Source organism: Tenrec ecaudatus, chromosome 4 (assembly GCF_050624435.1).
Source record: "Tenrec ecaudatus isolate mTenEca1 chromosome 4, mTenEca1.hap1, whole genome shotgun sequence".
NCBI lineage: Eukaryota > Metazoa > Chordata > Mammalia > Afrosoricida > Tenrecidae > Tenrec > Tenrec ecaudatus.
Window position 1 is genome coordinate 153,775,462 of NC_134533.1, and position 15,971 is coordinate 153,791,432.

Consider the following 15,971-nt stretch of genomic DNA (forward strand, 5'->3'; position numbering starts at 1 on the left):
CGGTCCTGGCCTCAAATGGGTCCCTTTCCCGGCTCCCAAACAAGCCAATCCGGACGAGGTCCCGGCGCGCCGAGTTGGAAGGGAACGCTGGGTGGGAACCCACGAGATGGCCGGCTCGTGCTTCCGGGGACTCGCAAAGCCGGCGCACCGAGCGCCGGGGCCTGGCCGGGCGGGGGCGGCGCGGGCGCGGGGAGCGCGCGGCTGTCTGGGAAGCGTGGGCCTCCGCTATTGGCTCCGTGCGACCACGTGACCGCGTGTGGCCCGCCCCGCCCCCCCAGCCGCGTGCGCTCGGTAACGCCAGGCGTTCGGGCAACTGCCGCGGCCTTTGTGAGCCTGCAGCAATGGGAGGAGAGAGGTTTGTGACGTTGCCACCCTTCCACCACCACGACCCGAAGCAGGCAAAGCCCCAGCTAAGGGGAGAAGCGCGTCCAGTAAGGTTTCCGTGTTAAAATTCAGGGGTAAAGTTGCCCAGGGAAGACTTGGGAAGGCGAAGAACGGCCCACTGGAACAACATCCCCGCTTCATGCGTGTCCAGTGGAACTTAGACCGACCTGGATTCAAACGCTGGTTCTAACACTCGTGCCCGTAGGCAGTAGTGGGCGCAGCCGCCCAATGTGGCGATCACAGATGTTCATTCCCTACCCTTAAAGTCCATCCGCGCAACAGTGTATCCTCAGCGCTCGGAGTAATGCTCTTGCCATCCATAGGGATGAAGAACGCTTGTTCTATGTATGTGATCATGCCATAAAGCTCATACTTTTGATGGAATCGCGCATTTTTATTCCCTTGCGTTTATGACATCACTCAGCAAACATAGAAGAAAAATGCTTTTTAAAAGTGTCGAACAACCAGGGAGTGACACGCTGGGATTCCTTTGGGTTTTGTGTTACACCCAAATTCCCAGGAGGTAATGCGAGGGAACTATGCAATTCCTGAAAGTGCTCAAAGAGGTAAAAAATATTGTCCGGACAATTTCTGTAAGTTCAGCAGAAGTGGAGAGTGGGTTTTCAAAGATGGACATAATTGTTCAGAGAAAAGAAGTCACCTGGTTCTAATCAAACACAATGACTGTTGTCTAATTGCCCAGCTCCTACTCCTACAGTGAAGAGATGATTAAGGAGAAATCACACAGCCGATGAGGCTAGGAGAAAAGCAAAGATTACTGCAAGTGAGGAGGCCGAAGCAATATGGAAATATTTTAAATAATAGTTTGTGTTTTTGCCTGGCATAATTTAATATTTGCATTATTTCTAAACTTTTCCATAAAAGTTAGTTTTATATACCTCTTTTGTTCTTATTTAAATAATAACTATATAATAAACTACCTTTAAGGATATCTTTTTTACATTTAAAAATTATAATTGGGGCAACAAACCGGTTAAATTATTTGAATCCCACCACTGCCTGTACCCTTGGACAAATCACTAAACTGTTTCCATTTTCATGAATATGAAATATAGACCATAGAACCTACTTCACAGATAGGTTATTTTGAAGACTAAATAAAACCTATGAGGTCATCCACATGACAGTGGGTCCCCCCCTCCCAGAAAGTATTTATGGCTATATTCTGTTGTTTGATTTTTTTTCTTCATTCAACATTTTTTTTTTACTCATTTGATTAGGGGCTCATACAACTCTTATCACAATCCATACATGCATCAATTGTGTAAAGCACATTTGTACATTCATTGCCCTCATCATTCTTAAATATTTGCTCTCCACCTAAGCCCCTGGCATCAGGTCATTTTTTCCCCTCGCTCCCCCCTCCTCACAAACCCATGATAATATATAAATTATTATTTTGTCATATCTTGCAATGTCCGACGTCTCTCTTCACCCACTTTTCTGTTGTCTGTCCCCCAGGGATGTTATATGTAGATCGTTGTAATTGTTCCCCTTTCCACCTCCTCGCTCCTCCCTCCCGGTATCGCCACTCTCACCACTGGTCCTGAAGGGGTCATCTGTCCTGGATTCCCTGTATTTCCAGTTCCTATCTGTACCAGTGTACCTCCTCTGGTCTAGCCAGATTTGTAACGTAGAATTGGCATCATGATAGTGGGTGGGCGGGGAAGAAGCATTTAGGACCAGAGGAAAGTTATATTTTTCATCGTTGCTCCATTGCACCAAGACTGCCTCTTTGCCTCCCCGTGACCCTTCCATAAGGGGATGTCTAATTGCCTACAGATAAGCTTTGGATCTCTACTCTGTACTCCTCCTCATTCACAATGATAATTTGTTCTGATGATGTCTGATACCTGATCCCTTCTACACCTCGTGATCGCACAGGCTGGTGTGCTTCCTCCATGTAGGCTTTGTTGCTTCTGAGCTAGATGGTCGCTTGTTTTCCTTCAAGTCTTTAAGACCCCAGATGCAATATCTTTTGATAGCTGAGCACCATCAGCTTTCTTCATCATATTTGCTTATGCACCCATTTTCTCTTCAGTGATTATGTCAGGAAGAGAGCAAATATTTTGAGAATGATGAGGGCAATGAATGTACAAATGTGCTTTACACAGTTGATATATGTATGGATTGTGATAAGAGTTGTATGTGTCCCTAATAAAATGATTTTTAAAAAAGATATTGTAAACACCTGCTAATCTCTTCATGTAATCATTGTAAAAAACTAAGTTTGTCCCCACAGAACTGGAACATGCATACGCACCCCACCATGACACACCAAACAAGGAGGGCAACGTAAAGTACGGAGGACTACACAAAGAGACTGGACCATACACTGGCCCAATCCAGAATTAGCCTGACCCCCACATTTGAAAGGAGTACCACAGAAAATGAAAATAGATCGTCTGGTGTGGGAAAAGAACTGACCCACTACACCACACCCAGAAGGAAGCTGAAACAAAGGAAGGAGGAAGGATGGAGTGGAGTACACCTCGGCCCACCAAGCTCAGAAGACCATAGCCCGACTTGAAGTGCTCATCATACAGAGAGGACCATACAGCTGGCCACACTGTGAGATGTGACATCCTACACCAACCCATGGCCCTACACAAGACAGCACTTGAGACACAGTGGGGGATGTGCAGCTGAGCTGACCCCACCACAATGAGGCAAACACTGGGGCGTGCAATGGAGCAGCGGGGGAAGCAGAGCAAAGAGATCCTGAGGGAGTATAAAGGTTGGACTTTGGGGCCAGGACGTGGCATCCCACAAGACTCATCTGGAAAACACTCCTAAAGACCAACAAACAGACCTTGAACTACTAACAATTTTTTTTGCTATCTTTTTGTGTTGTCTTTTCTTTTTTTAACCTGGTAAATTTTGTATGTAAGTGGCTTTTTTGCCTGTCAGCGTGTCGGTGTTGCTGCTGTCGAAGCCATGTTTTTATGTGCCACTTGGGTGCTGTCAAAGCCAGCTGCATTTGTATGCACATATTACTAACTATATCAGCAGGTCCACCTCGATAAGATAGGCTGGACAAACAATGAGAGAAGAAAATAACGGGACCAACGGTCCCAGAGGGACATGAGAGCATGGGAGGTAGGGGAAGGGAGGAGGTGTCGGCCAACACAGGGACAAGGGAACAGTGAGTGGTTCAAAACCAGTGGAGGGAGGAGATGGGAGGACTGGTAGGGAGTGGCGGCCAAGGGCAAGGTAACAGAGGAATTACTGAAACCAGAATGAAGGCTGAACATGGTAGTGGGACAGGAGGAAAGCGTAAGGAAATAGAGGAAAAGAGTAGGAGGCAAAGGGCATATAGAGAAGTCTAAATACAGACATGTACATATGTAAATATATTTATGATTATGGGGGAAATAGACCTATGTGCATATATTTATAGGTTCAGTAGTAGCGTAGCAGGTGGACATTGGGCCTCCTCACGCACACGTACTCAATACAATAGCACCTTGCCCAGCTAAGCGGTCATTCCATGATACCCACCTGCCCGACATGATCACTGAAGACAGACGTGTGTATAAGCAAACATGGTGAAGAAAGCTGATGGTGCCCGGCTACCAAAAAGATATAGCGTCTGGGGGCTTGAAGGCAAACAAGCAGTCATCTAGCTCGGAAGAAACAAAACCCACAGAGAAGAAGCACACAGCCTAAGCGAATACAAGGTGTTAAATGGACCATGTAGCAGACACCAGGGAACAAAAACCATCATTGTGTGATCACCTTCCTCACATAAACGCTGAAGATGAATGTGTGCATAAGCAAGTGTGGAGAAGAAGGCAGATGGTGCCCGGCTATTGAGAGATATAGCGTCCGGGGACTTAAAGGCTTGAAAGTAAACAAGCAGCCATCTAGCCCAGAAGCAACAAAGCCCACACAGAAGCAGCACACCAACCTGTGTGATCGTGAAGGGCAGAGGAGACCAGGTCTCAAACAAGAAAGGCGGGGGGGATATCACATCACCGTGAATGAGGGGGAGTGCGTGATGGGGACCCAATGCCCATCTGTAGACAGCTGGACATCCCTTGCAGAGGAGTAGTGGGGAGGAGATGAGTCACTCAGGGTTCAGTGTAGCAACAATGAAACTCAAAATCTTCCTCTAGTTCTTGAACGCTTCCTTCCCAATTATGATCCCAATTCTACCTTGTGGACCTGGTTAAACCAGAGGATGCACAGCGGGGCAGGAGGTATCTGGATACAGGGAATGTAGGAAGGATGAACCCCTCAGGACCAGTGGTGGGAGTGGCAACACCGGGAGGGAAGGGGGTGTAGAAAGGGAAAACCAATCTTGGGGATCTATGTGTAACCTCTCTGGGAGATGGGCAGTGGGAAGGTGGGTGAGGGGAGACACCGGGCAGTGTAAGATAAGATAAAAATAATTATAAACTATTGAGGGGGAGGGAAAAAAAGGAAAATGAGCTAATTCCAGGAACCCAAGTGGAAGGTGAATTTTGAGAATGACAAGGACAACAAATGTATAAGGGTGCTTTACTCAATTGATGTATGTATTGATTGTGATAAGAGTTGTATGAGCCCCAATAAAAATATTAATTTTTTTAAAACCCTGAGTTTTTTTGTATATTGTGGGGTCAGGCCTGAACTCTGAAACAGCTCAGAAGAGAATCCTGGCTGTTTTCCTTCTGCGTGTGCTTTCAGGAATAAATAAACTTAGAATTTATAGAATCAATCTGGTCTCTGGTTTTGGCTAATCCAACGCAGGCTTCCCAGACTCCTTCCATTCCTACAACAACCTAAGTTCCGTGCCACACGACCCTCTCTGTTTAGCTCTGTGGATGTTTATGACATGGAAACTGGCTTCTAACAAAGCAAAAGTTAAACTTCTATCATACTCTGTTCATTAAAATAAATCACACAAAGGAAAAAATAGATGGAACTTAATTCTATTGAATGTGGGCCTCCAATAAAGGTACTTACATTTAAAAACATTTAAATATTATCTCAGGGCAATAGTTTCAGGTCTTTATCCACCTCTATGGCTCCAGAAGGCCTGGAGTCTATGAGAATATGAAATTCTGTTCTGCTTGTCCCCCTTTCATTAGAATTCTGTGTAACCTGCGGTGAAAATGTTCAGTAATGGTAGCCAAGCACCATCAAGTTCCTCTGGTTCCCTGGCAAAGGAGGCAGTTGGTCATGGTAGTAATTCCATGAATTCCAGTTATTCTATATCCTTCTCCTATTCCCAATCTTCCTCTGTAACTCCAAGTAAGTAGAGACCAATTGTTATGCCTGGAATGACTGCTTGCATGGTTTAAAGACAATTAAAAAAAAACAATTGAAAACATATTATTAGGTCAACTAACTAGGATGTCCTATGAAGTTGTATCCAATGAAATTGCCAAACCAAGGAACCAAATCTTAAGCTTTTAGAACTTTTATAGGATCCACAGATAACTGGAAAAAAATGTTCTTTCTTTCTTTGAAATTGTGGTAACTTTTAAAGGGGGCCTCCAAATTCGTTATCACTTCTTTCATTTAAATATGAGGTTCATAGCCCTTCCCATGTACCTGGTTTTCATGGCGGAGTTGACGCTAAGTGGATTTCTTCTCCTGGGTTGTAAGAAATGTATTCTTTTTCTCTGGGATCCTCACTCTTGGAACCAAGCCCCACGCATCCTGAAAAGGAATTAACACCCACGGCCCACAGGGCTGGCTGAGCTCCAGGTCGACAAAATAGCTTGCCAGCTGGACCTTGGAGGTGGATCCTCAGTTCCTAGTCGAGCCACCCTGGCTGAGGCCACATGGAACAAGCCCAAGTCTTCCCTGCTAAGCTTTGCAGTTGAATCCTGCAAAATATTGCTGAATCCTCAGAATCTCTCCTGGTAGTTTTCTTCCCAGACAAACCGAGATCTCCTCTCGCAAACCTAGGAGACTTTTCCACCAGGCCTCCAAGGTCTCTCAGCCAACGGAAACAACTGTCACCACCACCGCAGACACAGACCGGGACCCTCAGCCAGGATTTCAGTGAACAACTGTTCTTCTGCATACTCCTTCTTACTTACCCCGTTGGTTAATATCATTCTAACTTTTCCTTGGGAAGTTGATTTTCCCCTGATCGATGGATGAAGCTGGTGAAACAGCCAACCACAATCCTCTGAGCCTCTCTGCTAACACCATAATCTCCTGAATAGTTTATTGAAAGAACTTGCTAAAATTTACCAGCCAGTATATATATTTTTACGGTGATTAGTTGTAACTACTTGCTTTCATTGACTCCTTTGTATTAGCACATTGGTTTGTGTATGCTAATGTGACAGGCAAAAAATGTTTTGTGTTTTTTTATTGTTTTAATTTCTATTCTTTTACAAATAAATGTATTTATATATATAGGTATATTTAAGTTTCAGTTATTTTTCCTGTGAATTAAGGCTACAGATGAGTCTCAAATATAAGATTTACCAAAACAGAAAGTTACTGATTATATTAACACTGTTGTATTACTTCATATCAGTCGGATTTGTTTCTTTTTTTTTTAGACAACAAAGCCTGTTTTATTGCTCGGGGTGAAAGCAGCAGAGATGGGGCCTGGGGACAGAGGTGGCAAAAGCACTTGCCTTGGTGTCCCTGGGTTCTGGGCCTCGGCACCTGGACCTGCTGGCCATTGGCTTGTAGGCTGGGCCCTCACTGAAGTCAAGTGCCCTCAATCCTGGGAGCCGGGTCTCTCCTCCTCCTCACAGTGGCCCGGGGGACTGCCTGGAGACTGGTCTTGGACACAGGGTGTGACACTGGGCTCCACAGTGGGGGGAGGCCTTTAGGAGGTCTTCTTGGCAGAGGCTACCCCCTTCTTTCTGGGGGCCTTCAGCAGTGCCAGCTTCTTGGGCAGACTGCTGTTGGCCTTCATCATGACGTCATGTTCGATCTTTTTCCGGATGCCAACCTCCAGGTCCTTCTTGAGCTTTCGCTGCTACACCACGCGCGCCTTCTTGGGGGCGATGACCCGGCCGCCCTTCCTCGGGCCCCGGATCTGCTCCGAGGCGGCTGCCGACGCCGCTGCCTTGCTCTTGGCCGACTTCTGCGCCTGGAACTAGCGCTGTCCCTGCGCCATGGCCCCGTGTGCACCGGCCCGGATTTGTTTCTTTGTAAGGAATTTTTCCCACTTGCAAACTTGTGGACCTTTCTTTTTCCTTGTCAGAATTTTCACCAGGATATATCAAGGTATGTACCTAGATGTTTTCTATTAACTTTTTTCAACATTTATTCAATTTATTAAAATAAAGTTCCAATTTGAAAATAATGATGGCAACATATGTACAAATGTGCTTGACATCCATCCAATGGATGGATGTATGGATTGTGATAAAAGCTGTAAGATCCTCCAATAAAATGATTTTAAAAAATAATGTTCCAAATCTTTCTTGAACTTAGGATATTTTTCATTTAAAATCACTATACTTTTCCCCTTTTCCCTTCATTAACTCCTTGAATTCCTTCCTAGTAAAGATGTATTTGCTTTACTGGATTTATCGCTATTGAGTTTCCTATCATAATTTCCTTATTTTATTTTTTGGTCTTCTAAACATAAACTGGAATCATATGGCTAAGATTTGTGCAGTTAAAAATATTTAAAATTTATTCAAAAGAAAAATGACGAGTGGCACGGTGGTGAAACGTGGTAGAGGCTCGTGAAGCAATGCCACCATCTAGTGGTCCCCCGCTATATCTGCGTGCGACTGCAGATCGTGTTCCTGCACGTCTGCTTAGAACTCCTCTATTTCTCCGCAGCCCTGGTGGTGCAGTGGTTAAGTGCTTAACTGTTTTCCAATTTTGCCATTAATTAACTTTTCTTTTTACTTAAACATTTGAAGAAACAGAATAAAACTGTTTTAAGTAACATATCATGTTGGGCAATTGTTTTATCTCGCCCCTCCTCTATTAGAATCTAGGAATATATGTGTATGTAGAGTGTTAATTTTAGAACACGCTCCCTGTTTTTAGAGCTTAACATATCTGACCTTTTGCTGCACACATTTCCCCAATTCTTTTTTACCTTTTTAAAATTATAAAATATATATTTTCCTTTGTTTTACTGTCACAGGGTGATTTTCTCTTTTTTCTAAGATAATTTTATTGGGGGCTCTTTCAGCCCTTATAACAATCCATACATCAATTGTATCGAGCATATTTGTACATATATTGCCATCATAATTTCTAAATATTCAAATTCTATTTGAGTCCTTGGTATCAGATCCTATTTTTTACCCTCCCTCCCCCCTCTCGTGACCTGATAGGTTAAAAATTATTATTAATTTCATGTCTTACACTGACTGCTGTCTCCCTTCCCCGTGGTTTCCTGCCCCTTCCTCTCACTACCTTTCCCCTTCCCTCCTCCTGGTAATTCTGCTCCCGTTTCTGTTTTTGAGGGGTTCATCTGTCACGGATTCCGTGTGGTCTGAGCTCCTGTGTACCTGTGTAAGTGCTCTGGACTACCCCTCAGTGAAAGGCAGTTTTGGGGTCATGATATTAGGGGCTGAAGAAGCCTCAAGGAATCAGAGGAATATTGTGTTTCATTGGTGCTATATGTCACCTTTCTTGTGCCCCTTCTGTGACGGAATGTCCCATTGTCTACAGATGGGTTTTGGATCTCAGCTTTGATCCTCCCTGATTCTCCACAATACTTTTTTGTTTGTTTGTTTGGGTCTTCTGATTCCTGTTACCTGATCTCAACACCTCCTGATAGAACAGGCTGGTGTGCTTCTTCCATGTCGGTTTGTTGCTGCTCTTTAGATGGCTACCTGTTTAACTTCAAGCCTTTAAGACCTCAGATGCTGTATCTTTTGATAGCTGGGCACCATCAGCTTTCTTCCCCACATTTGCTTATGTACCCATTTGTCTTCAGAAAGCATGCCAGAAGCATGGGCATCACAGAATGCCAGGTTATTAGAATAAAGTGTTCTTGCGTTGAGAGAGGACTTGGGCAGAGGCCCAAAGTCTATCCACTTCCTCAATGTATTGGCATATAGATAGATGTACCTATGCCAGTACCTCTATTTTTATGAATATATTTACATAAGTGCACACCTATGCTTATACCTCTATTCATAACTTTGCTTCCTAGATCATACCTCTGTTTCCTTTTACCTTCCTCTTGCCCTGCCATCATGCTAGCCCTTCTTTTGCCTCTTAGTAATTCCTCTCAGCTAGACTGCTGTTGTTCCAATACCCCCAGGATCTCTATGTCCTCCTTGTTGATGTTAATTCCCTAGTTGTTCCCCTGTCTATGGCATTGTTTGTTCGTGGCTCCTTTACCCCCTCGTTCTCCTCCCATTTCTCCATGGGCTTACTTCCGAAGCCTCTTATTTTCTGGTCTAGCAACAGGAGCGCCAGGCGGGTGATTCTACCTGGATGATATCTTAACTCCGACCTCCCTTTTCACCTTTTAAAGTGTTCTAATGTAATGCTTTTTAAAAATAAGCACAAAATATAAGTTATTTGCACACCACCAATGTGCTATCCATTCTACATTCAGAATATAATAAATAATTCCATATAGTGTTGTATCATTTACAAATTGTTGTCATATATATTATTTAGTTCAAGATAACTAAGGTTAACCTATATTACAGCCTGTTAAAAGAATGGCCTATTGAAGGAAAAAAAGAGAATGACATATTGACTGACAAAAAAGGGAAGATCTGTCTAATTAGCTGCAAGATGAGGAAAAGGTACCAAACGTGTGTGGGAGGCTTGGGGGTGAAGAGAAAAAGCTCAATGGTGTTGAATAAGCCAACATGTTGGTCCTACACAACAATGCATTGAGTATCTGGCTTTTCATTTTACACTCACTTTTTTGTTGTTTTTGCTTTTGTTTTTTTTAATAGTCGTTTAAAATGCTGACGCTCTACCTTTCATGAAGGTGATGCATAACCAAGCAATGTCAAGAGTGTACCCAATAAGCAGGTGCGAATAAGATGAAAAACTATACTAGTAAAGGTCATGGATTAAACTATGATCTCTCCTAAAATATGAGTCAATTTGGCTGGGTTTGGCACTTATGTCGTGATGTAACTTAGGAGTTACATAATGATCCATTCCTTCACGATGTGAGCTGATGTGATAAATCATTGAGTTGTAAGAGGGTTAAGAGTTTAATCCAAGCACACCCTGATCCCATCGAAGGGAAATTTCCCTGAGGTGTAACTTGTTATACCCTTTAGTTTACAAGAGATGAAACAAGAAAAAAGTAGGCAGAGAGAGGGGGCCTACTAAAACCAAGAAAGCAGAGATTATGACATGATACATCACAAATCTTAAAAACCATGTGAAAGTTTTACATGTGGGTTTTATTAAACATATCTATAAAAACGTGTTGCCCCAGAAACCACATAATTACATTTAGCATCACTACCTCATGCTAAGTTGGTCTGAATTCCAAGAATCTTCACTTAATTTTTTTTTAATTAGGGCAGTAAAGGAAAGAGGACTTTGCTGTGTTAAGGTGTTACAAGTAATCAATAAAAGGTTTTCAGATTTCAGCTTCTGTCAAAAATGGAGAAGCAGAGAATGAATTTACCTTCCTGCATGGAAACACACCCCCAAAACAGACCCCCATTTCCAACCTCTACCCCCCAAAGCCAGAAAAGCTACACAAAACAACAGTTTCTAATAATAAAAGGAAGTAATCCCAATTATTTTTAAAAGTCCGATTTATTAGACTGATTGAAACTGAAGGAGTCCCTGAGACTATTGCCTTGAAATAATCTTAAAATGTAGAACCAACTAACCTCCTGAGGCCCCCTTTCAGAAATTGGCTCCCACAATTAAACGTGTGTCCTGTGAGTATTGTATTCCTTACGAAATCATCGGTATGTGTCCAGCTGTTTTGAGGGACCATTGAATCGCCCTTAGCCACCCCGTGCCCAACGGAAGGAAACACTTCATGGTCCTGCAGCATCCTCACAATTGTTCCCATGCCTGAGCCAAAAGTGAATGGGAAGCAGGGAGATCACAGACCATAGGTGCGGAGTTGCATGGATCCAAGGTCAATGGAAACATGTCAGGTGCCTCCTGCTCTCAGGGGGCCCCTTGGAGACAGGCGCAGAGTGAGCTCTAACAAGCAGGAAGGGGAAGGAGCAGGAAGAGAAGTTCCCAGTGTCTCTTAAACGGCCGTGGCCCAGGAGCATCACGAGGGCACCACCTGAGGGACAAGTTGGACTCCACTCTTCAAGTTCATAGAAAATCTAACTACCACATATCTACCACCAAATAAGGTTGGTTAAAGTGGGGGGGACTATTATTTCAATAACGGGAAAAATGTATAACGATATGTGTTCCTGAAAAAAAAACACATCACAACTCCCAGTAAAATAAAAATAGAAGAGAATGTCTTCCACTTGGTCAAGGGCATTTGTATACAACTGACAGCTTATTGGTCAAACATTATTACAACATGACAAGGATGTCTGTTCGCATCACTTTTATTCATTGATTATACTAAAGATTCTAACCAGTGTCATCAGGCAGATAAAAAAGGGGAGGCATGGGAGAAGGAGGATGGAAGGAAACTTGAAAAGGAAAAGTAACAATGTCTGTTTGTTATATGATCAACTAAGTATGAAATCCAATGAAATCTACAAAAAAGCTACTAGAACTAATAAGTTTAGAAAAATTTTAGAATTAAAATCGCAAAATCAATTGGGCTTCTATATGCTAATAATGAAGTTGAAAAATAAAATTTACAATAATATAAAAATTATTACATATTTAGAGATAAATCTGAAAGTTGATGTGAGAGAGCTCTACACTGGAAACAGTACTGAGAAGTATTTAAAAAGTCCTAAATAAGTACAGAGCTATACTATGCTCTTATGTCAGAAAACTCAACATTGTTAAAAATATCAATTCTTTCTAAACTGATCCATGGATTCAACACAATCCCAATGAAAATTCCAGCAGACGTAAAAAATAAGAAATTAACAAGATGATTTAAAAATCCAAATCGAAATGAAAAAGATTAAAATAGCCAATAACTTCAAAAATGATCAAGTTGGAAGACTAACACTAGATTTTAAGAATTATTTTAAAGATGCAGCAACCAAACTAGAGTAGTATTGGCATAAATAGACATATTGATCAATGAAATACAATAAAAATTTAGGGACAGACTGACACGTGTATGAACTGGTTTTTGACAACAGTGAGAAGTCAATTTAGTGGAAAAAGATAAATGGTGTTGGAAAAGGCTGTTATCTATACACAAAAAATTGAACTCTGATCAATACCATGCAGCATGTAGAAAAATTACTTAAGCCTAAAAATATGAAATGTATGGGAGAAAAATCTTTATGATCTGGAGTTAGGGAAAGTTTGTTGTTTTTTTTTTAAGACATGAGACCAAAATTATGCTGCATTAAAGAGCAAAGTTATCATTTAGACTCCGTTATATTTAAAAACCTAAATTCCTTAAAGGATACTACTTAGATGATTAGATTACTTAGATGATAAATGAAAAGATTACTTAGATGATAAATAGGTTTAATAGGGGGATAAATAGGTTCAGAGTATATCCAGAATATATTTTAAAACTCAGTAATAAGAAAGTAAACAACCCAATTTAGAATATAAGCACACCCCCATAGGATTGAAAGAAAATCCTTGTCTGTAAACCAAGCTAAGAGAGGGAGAAGGGAACATCCCCATCAGGAAGGGATGCTAAACAGTCACTGTGGGGCGCCTAGGGGGGCAATGAACCAGATTGTATGTATTTAGGTAAACTCTACAAATACATTTCTACCTAGCCCTTCATGAACCCTGCCATCGACGAAGCACCATGATGACCGTGGACGCTGACTGCACAGGCCCCATGGCATAAAGCAGAGGCTACACCGGTAGGAGTTAACATAGAGCTCTCCTGGAATGAACTAGGCCCTGCTCCGAAGTTGCCTACACGCTAGGACTGAGGACTGAGGTATTGTGTCAGGCAGAAGTGGGAGTTAGCAGAGCAGGTGGACTAGTAAATAGAGCTAGTGAAACCACTCCAAGGCTATGAGAAGCCACCCCCTTCCCCCTCTTCCTCCTCCCCTTAAGTGGCCTTAGCCCTGGATTTGCAAAGTTGCAGTGGAAAATTCCCCAGCCACTCCGTCCCCTAGACCTGGCCTATAAAACTCTCCACCTCTCACCTGGACAGTGTGCCATTGTGGGGCCCCAACTGCCCCCGCCCTCCCCCGTTAACCTCACCTAGGAGCTCAGGTTTTGTTTTCTTTCTTTCTTTCTTTTTCTTTCTTTTTCTTTCTCTCTCTCTTTCTTTCTTTCTTTCTTTCTCTCTTTCTTTCTTTCTTTCCATCGCTAAATCAACCTCACATTCTGAAGGGAGGGGAAGCAGAGAGAGGTCACCCCAGGACTAAGGAAGTGGTGGTCACTGGACCTTGGAGGGAGCCCCCAGCTTGGGGGGGTGTCCAATGGAAAGGGATCCAGAACCACCATGTATTTAGTACCTCGATCTCCGCCTCGTGGAGACAAGACAGGTTTTGATCTGTTGGGGGTGGGCAAGGAGCTGCTCAAGGAAAAAACGGATGAAGGACGTTTCCCAGGCACCAAGCTTCATCCTTGGGTAAAGAGAGCTCAACAGAATGGGAGATCCACCTGTGCAGGGCAGCAGCTCCTGGTCCACTGCCCATGGCGGATCTGGACTCACAGACTCCTCATGATGACAGTGTCCGGAGGGCTGTGTCATTGGGAAAATTGATGCCATCAGGGAAATAGCCTTATACCCCAGGGGGGAAAATTGACAATGTTGTACTTTTTTGGTTTATATGGGGTTTTTTTGTCCTTCCTTTAGTTTGTTTGTTTGCTTGATTGTTGGATAATTTGCTGGCTAGTTTGCTGCTGGTGCTAGTGCAGTGGGGGGTCATATGGGGTTCAATTTTGTCATAAGACGATCACCAAAGTCCACATGGAAGAAGCATACCAGCCTGTGAGATCACAAGGAGTGGGGGGAATCCCAGCCCCCCACTCCCACAACTAACCATGGGTTCAATAGGCACAATTGTATGGTTAAGATACATAAAGATTATAATAAAGTCATAGGGAGCATGAGAGATAGAAGACAGATTGAAATAATGGAGTCAGACACATTTCATAGCAGCATCCTCACCTTACCAGCCAGGTCTGCGCACACACCACACTGTGTGGGCCGGGGTGAGATGGGGTGGAGACTGATAGCTGGCCTGAGGCTGGAGACCTGGCAAGAGGCTCAGACTCTGTTTATTGCTAGCCAAGGGTTATATCTACTTAGGGGGTTGTGATTACAGGTAACCACACTTCACAGGAAAGAGCGATACAATAGGTATACAAGCAATAGGAGGGGGAAATATATAAAACACAACAGGAAGGGGTTGAGTTAGGGTTGTACACATGACAGGAAGGGGAGGAACTAGAGGTATACATGTGACAAGAAGGGCGGACCCTAGATTCATGATGGCAGCCTAACCTTGGCCACCCATTGGCGGGCTTGACCTCTCTGGGGTCTCCTACAAGGAAACAGTCAACTATTATCCTTATCAGAAGGGAGTGGGCCCTACTAGTTATGGCATAAACAGTGGTGTCTGCTTGCTCTGGATGGCTGAGAACCCTTAGGGAGAATAACCCCTCCAAGTGTGTAGTCATTCCCCAGTTTAGCAAGCAGCTAAGTTTGGCATATTTTGGGGGGAGACAACTTGGGAGAAATCTTTCTGTTTCCCACAACAAGGTGTCGAAGGGATCAGGTACCAGGCATCAAAGATCAAAAAAGTCATAGCACTGTGAATAAGGGGAGTGCAGAGTGGGGAACCAGGGCACATGTGTGCGTAATTGGACATCCCCTTGCAGAAGGGTCTCGGGGAAGAGCCGAGTCAGTCAGGGTGCATTGTAGCAATGAAGAAACATACAACTTTCCTCTAGTTTTTGAATGCTTCCTCCCCTCACTATCATGATCCCAGTTCTACCTTACAAATCTGGCTAGACCAGAGGATGCACACTGGTACATATCCGAGCTGGAAACACAGGGAATCCAGGACAAATGAACCCGTCAGGACCAGTGGTGAGAGTGGCGATACAGGGTGGGTGGAGGGAAGGTGAAGGAGAAAGGGGGAACTGATTACAAGAATCTACATCTAACCTCCTCTCTAGTGGCCAGACAGCAGAGAAGTAGGTGGAGGGAGACGTCGGGTGGTGTAAGATATGACAAAATAATAATAATTTTTAAATTATCAAGAGTTCATGGGGGAGGGAGGAGCAGGAAGGGAGGGGAAAAAACAAGGAATGAATACCAGGGACTCAAGTAGAAAGCAAATGTTTTGAGAATGATGAGGGAAACAAATATACAAAAGTGCTTGACACAATGGATGTATGTGTGGATTGTGATAAGAGTTGTACAAGCACCCAATAAAATGATTTAATTAGAAAAAAAAAAAGACGACCGCCAAAATAAATTTCAGTGTAGTACATTCCAAGGGCAAACAGTTGGATTCTAGGTACCTATTTAACTCTAGCCCCAATACAAGAACAGTTAGTGTTAGGTAGCTAGCTTAGGGGCAGAGAGGGTTGTCCCCCCCCCCATG

General features: G+C 43.3%; 1 pseudogene; it reads right to left on the minus strand.

Annotated features, from left to right (window-relative positions):
- Nucleotides 1–6,928: 6,928 nt before the first annotated feature.
- LOC142447175 (leydig cell tumor 10 kDa protein homolog pseudogene) lies at nucleotides 6,929–7,483 on the minus strand (annotated as a pseudogene).
- Nucleotides 7,484–15,971: the final 8,488 nt, after the last annotated feature.